Genomic DNA, 6,533 nt, shown 5'->3' on the forward strand with positions numbered 1-6,533 from the left:
GATTTGAGGTTTGTTATATTGGTAGATTGTTTAGAAATTTGGCAATGATTTAGTTGAAGTAATTAGGAACGGTTTGTGTTTGTGACTGCAGTTGTTGTAAAGAGTCGTGATTTGAAGTAGTTGCAGATTGTGATAGTGTTTGATTTTATCTTAACTGTTCTAATTCTAACTCAGAAATAATTTGAAAAACTTTGGTTTTTGCATGATGTTTTAAATATGATGAGAACTGTTTAACTGTTGAACAAATTGTCAAAAAAAATTGGTCCATAGCATCAAATTCGCTTTTTTTTGGTTTGATTGTTCGGCATTTTTTTGTTGGATATACTTCATAAGAGCAGTTGATGCAGTCTCGGGTGGTTTTAATGAATTGGTTTTTTTTCATTTTTTTTCGTGATTGAACTGGAATTTGTGTACTAAATGATGTTTCTCAATTTTGAATAGAATTTTCAAACGCAATCGAAGTTTTATTATTACCCCCCCACTTGAATTTCCTCTTCTTCTAAATGGAATAAAACGTCATCATCGTCACTTACTTCGTCTATGTTGCTTATGGAATCTCTTTCCTTCATATGGGGTTTTAAAAATTCTATTTTATGAGTATACTTCCACTTTTTTACCCTGATACTATTATTGATTTTTTAGCAGCTCTTCTATACCCATCTCTCAGACTAGTCCACATTTTTTTGCAAGTTTGAATTAAAAAAAAATAACGTTTAGGGTTTTGAAATAAAACTATATGTACCTCTTATTTAAAACATGTAGGTTAAATTTTAAATATATGTACTATGTTTTAGTTTGTAATAACCACGAGTAAAAACATTAATTAACATTACAAATAATTGTATATAATACATAGTCGTTTTTAAATTTATTCTATATAAATATTTTTTTAAATTTTATCAAAAATTTCTATTGTATTAAAAGAACAATAATCTCATTGTAATCATATGGTATTTGAATTTTTTAAACTAAATCGTTATCTGACAGTAAATTGTTCAGCTAGAAGTTTAAAAAGTCTACTTTTTAAATTGAACTTTCGTATATGGAATATAAAATTGATTTAAATATTAAATATCCCTAAACATTTAATTTTTACATTTTAATTAATTTTAATAATAATAATAATATTTATGTTATAAGAATGAATTTTTTATTTCTGTGGTTGACCGTTGTGCAAAAATACGAAAAATTGGAGTTTTGAGTCGTCCATATAATATGAAGCGTTTTTTTTAATTTAAAATATTAGATTTTATTATTAAATTATGAACATACCGGGTTGATTGATTTCACTAGAAATTCTATCCATAATGATCTTTATAGGGATGGTCACTATACTTGTTATTACTCATGTCGTATAAGGAAGATCATTCGCGAACTAATTCGATGAGCATTTCTGTATTCATTTTACACACTAAAAATCACTAAATTAATTTAAATTAAAGTGGTTCAACTGTGTCCGTTGTGGATATGCACTTATGCTGTTGATATTGAGAATTGTTGTGGACCAATTTACAAAAACCAAAACACATTTGACAATGACACATCGTCATCTATTCGACATGCGAGCGCATGTCGCTGCCGTGCATCGTTCTGCAAGAGCTCGTGGCAACGCTGCAAATTGGTACGTAATTTTGACGCAATAGCTAATATTGCAATGAATGTAAAAGGTACTTACTGACGACTAAATTACTATAAAAATCTGTATAATGTGTTTTAAAATATTTTTTTATTTTCCAAAATAAATAATTGCAATCCTGTTAAATTGTAATAATTAATATAATAATAATAATAATAATATATATTTATTGGCCAAGAATTTACAATAAATATACAATTAAATTTACAAATGACTTAGAAATAGTTAAATAAAAATAAAAATAAATAGTTACTACTATAAAAGTGAATTAAATATGAATATAGAATACGTCTACAAAATACGTCTGTAAAAGCTTATTAAATTTATGGATCATTTACTCCCACGGTAATTTGCCTGCCGGCGAGTTAAAAAAGTCCTTAAACTGATCTCGATTTTGAAACGCTTGCATTTGTGCACTACTTCCTTGTCTTGGAAACGACGAAAAATTACTTAACGATGTTGTATCAGCTACTTCACTGCAGGTATGATTTTCACTGGTATCTTGTTTAATGTAATTATGTAAAATACATGTTGTCATTACTATTTTATCTATATTTTCTGGTAATGATTTTAACCGTCTGCAATAAATTCGAAATTTGGCTGTCAATTGCCTAACGGCGTCTTCAACTACTTTTCTGGCTCTTGATAGTCGTTCGTTAAATATTTTTTTTTCTAAATCGTTGTACTTTTGACGTCCTAAATATGGTCTCAGTAAATAAGTCTTTAATGGAAAAGCTTCGTCACCTATAATTACGTATGGTAATTTAATATTCGTATTCGGTAATGCTCTATCATTTGGAATGTTAAGTTTATTTTTTTAAAGTGCTTTTCCAAAATTTGAATGTGATAAAATACCTCCATCACTATTCTTTCCAAACACACCAATATCCACAACGGTAAATTTATATTGAGCGTCAACTAATGCTAAAAGAACAATTGAAAAGTTTTTTATAATTGAAGTATAATGAGCCAGTGTTTGCTGGGGCTTCAATCACGTGTTTTCCGTCCAAAGCCCCAATACAATTGGGAAAATTCCAAATTTCCCAGAATTCATTTGCCATTCGCTCCCAATCTTCTTTTTGGGGACTTTTAATGCATTCTTCCTTTAGTTTTAAAATAATTGCATTGCATACCTCGATTACAGTTCCTTGCACAGTTGAATGACTTAATATAAAACTAAAGGCTATCGTCTGGTACGAATCTCCCGTTGCCAAAAACCTAAAACAATATAGAATATTAAAAAATGTAAATATAATAATAAATGTTTATTAATACATAGTATATAATGTTCGCCAAAAGGGCTCTTAATATACAGTTAGCCCCAATGACTCGCACTATAAGATGTGGTAATATGTAGATAATATAAAAAGAAAAGAATTTTGTCGAATTATTGTTTTAGTTATATTAAATAATAACAATATTAATAATAATTATAATAAAGGTGGACGTCTCCACAGATTACAATAAATAAATAATAAAAGGTTCATACATAACCGTCCAAAAGGACTAGGGTAACAAAATAATAATAATAATAATAGTAATACGACCGTGATAGCGTCGACGACGTGTACGACTGTTATCACGATGATGATTGGCGGTCGGATCCGACACCTGGCACGACGACGGCGATTTATCGGCACAGCCGGAGGTCAATGACCGTAAGTGCGACACGGCAAAACGTCGAAATAATCGGGCAGCGAAAACCACGCGGTATATAAATAACAGCGGGCGAACAACACACGTACTGACCGAAAGCAGGTGGCACAACGAACACAGTTCGCAATTCGAAAGGAGGCTCTTCAGTCTGAGTACCACGAGACTCAGGATCCGTAAAATGCGGCGCACGCAAACCGACACGGTCGCTCACAGAGCAAAAAAAACCAAAGGCCGCAGAATGCCGGACGTACGGCGGAGCAACAACTGGTGACCACACCAAAGCACGGCGGGCGGCTTGCTGGACGTTAGATAGCCAGACGGACATCGTCGGCTATCGCCGATTATCATCGTTAACGACAATAATAGCACCGATAAATATTAGGCCGTGTGTGAGTCACGAACATATAATATGTAATATATATTATATATGCTTATAAGTTCTTTGAACTTGATTAAAATAATTTTAAAAACTGAAATCCTTGAAAATGTTATTAAACGCAATAAAAGAGGAATACTTTTTTAAATATTACGATATGAATTTAAACCAAAGAAAAAATAATATCAGTCTAATGCAAATACGCAACAATTTCACTAGGTAGCACAATATTATAAAGCTCATAGACTTAAATAAAAATTAAATAATGATTTCTACTTAAAATAATTATATCACTTACCTCAAACATACACCTAATTTTTCTTTAGCTGATATTGATTCTCTAAATTGTGTATTTTGTTTTGAAATTTCATTTTTTATTTTCATGTAAAGTGTATTAAACTGAAACATGGACATTCAGAAATACTTAAAAAACTTGTCCTCGTGATCCTCGAGTTGGCGACATAGGGTTGCAAATTCACCTTCAGTTTTTCTTTTTTTTTTAAATATCATGCACCCAAATTTTTCTTTTTTGTTCAAACTTTTATTGAACATTCTTCCTACTGTTTTCTTCTTTGTCTAATAAAATTGCTATAATAGCCAAATCTGTTGTTGAAAAATTACGAAACATATTATAATTTTTTTACTGAACAGTATAGAACACTGCACTTTACAGACTAGCCGTGTGTAACTAACAACTGAAATTGAAGTTTTTACGTTAGTGAGTACATCATTTGACAGTGGGTGACGGACGATGCCTGTAAAGTGTGAATATGTGGACGATTTGTCGTGCCGTTACGTGCTGTGACGGTCCGTGCCGTGCCGTAACAGTGTGAATCGGGCTATTATATTAGGCTATTTAGTAAAATAGTAAATCTATTTTATATGAAATATGTGCTATAAGTGAACCAAAAAGTTCACATTTTGTGTATTATTTACCACAAAATTTTAGGTGAGGTGCTGCCTCACTTGCCTCACCCCCAAAACCGCCACTGACACCTACTATAAGCTACAGTGAATTTGAAAATGAAGGTAACAAAAATCATTTTATTTATACATTTGTTAAAATATAAAATTTCTATAAGTAAAAAACAACACAAATAACATAATAAAAAGTGATGGTTTATATTTTAAAGATATATTAGTAAATTATAAATATTATTTTTCAAGTTTTGTGATTTTGCTGAAAATATAACACAAAACAGATATGATTTTAAGTTATTCATATACAAATATTACATAGGTATTAATAAGCCAAAATATTTATAAAATTTTAAAATTATAAAATATTTTTTTGCTAAATGATAATTCTATTTTGAAATAATTTAATCATTAAAATAATCCTTGAAAGTTTAATGGGTATAAGGTTCTTTTTAAGTTGTTAATATTGCAAATATAAATACCAAAAATACGTAACAATATTTTTTAAATTTTTTATGATTCAAATTTCTACAAAATATTTTTGCATGAATTATAATAATCAAATTTAAATCAATTTTTTCATAGTTCATTTTTAAGCTATTTCTACTATAGAAATTGGAATTTCATTCTATTAAAAAAATAGAAAATCCGTATTCAATATGATACAAAAAGCAAAATCTGGTAATGAAGCGACATAACATGATAGAAGTAGGCATCCGTTGACACTACGAAAAAAAATATGTATTTTTTTTTGAATGGCTAAATGATTAAATAACTGGACAAATTTCATTTGAAACGACGAGCTGATTTTCGGGAATAATGATAGAAGACAAATTAGATATTGATGGGTTAAGGTGACTTTGAGTGTGTGTGTGTGTGTGTGAAAGTTTGGAGAGTAGATGCTGACAAGAATTGGTAGTGTGTAATGCGTGCAGATGTTAAGGTCGTTGTGTAAGGTCTGTTTGGTAATATATCATGGAGGTTTTGTTATAATCCTTAAATTTATTGATTGAAATGATTGAAAAGTATTCAAATTTGATATTTTGGCAGCGCCCTATAGTTAGGTCATGGTAGGGCGAATAATTTGTTTATATATGAGTAGTTTGTTTTTGAATGAGATGTTTGATCTAAGGAGTTGCCTAAATTTGTGTAGTTTGAGGTTTAAGAATTTACTTTTGGTTTTTATGTGTGTTGCCTGGGTTAGATTTTTTTGGGCGGAGAGTAAAAGTGATGTGTCTAAATTTGTTCTTATTTATTTTTATACCTCCTATTTTAAACCAATTCTGAAGGTTTAGTAAGTGGTCTTGGAGGTTTTGCGTCTTTATGTTTATATCTAAGTTGGAAGAAATTATACCTTCATCATCTGTAAAAGTAAATAGGCAAGTGTTTTTAGTATGTTAATGACATTTTTTACCAGATTTGATTCTATTTCTTCTTTGATAAAGTCAGTAGGGATTGAGTGATAATCTTAAACGTTATTTTCAGTGTCCATAATACTATAATCGTCCGCGATGGAACAATTAGGGAACAGCGATAAAAAGAAATAAAAGTTTTAGTTAATTTAATTTTTTTTTACGAGGATGTATATTTTTAGGCGATCTTAAACGTTTAATTGGTTCAAAATGTTGACAGTTGCACTATACAAAACTAATTGGTTTATGAACCAAATATTAATGTTATTCCAGGTTCACCAATTCAACAATTAGACTCATCAACTACTAAAGCTTCTGCAGTAAACTTGTTGGATGAAATAAAAAGTAAAATAGTAAATTATAACTAAAAAAATTAGGAATAATTTTATTGTCAGTTTTGAGCATATTATGATCAATTATGATTTATGATATTTTAATGTGATATGAAAAATATTGATTTTAAACCTAGATTATATGCATTCAAAATATTTACGAGATTCTACGAACACGGTTCTTTTAATTAAAACTCATTAAA

General features: G+C 29.7%; 1 pseudogene; it reads right to left on the bottom strand.

The window, feature by feature from the left end:
• Positions 1-427: 427 nt before the first annotated feature.
• On the bottom strand, positions 428-1,403 carry LOC113559274 (annotated as a pseudogene).
• Positions 1,404-6,533: the final 5,130 nt, after the last annotated feature.

This window comes from Rhopalosiphum maidis, chromosome 3 (assembly GCF_003676215.2).
Source record: "Rhopalosiphum maidis isolate BTI-1 chromosome 3, ASM367621v3, whole genome shotgun sequence".
NCBI classification, from domain to species: domain Eukaryota; kingdom Metazoa; phylum Arthropoda; class Insecta; order Hemiptera; family Aphididae; genus Rhopalosiphum; species Rhopalosiphum maidis.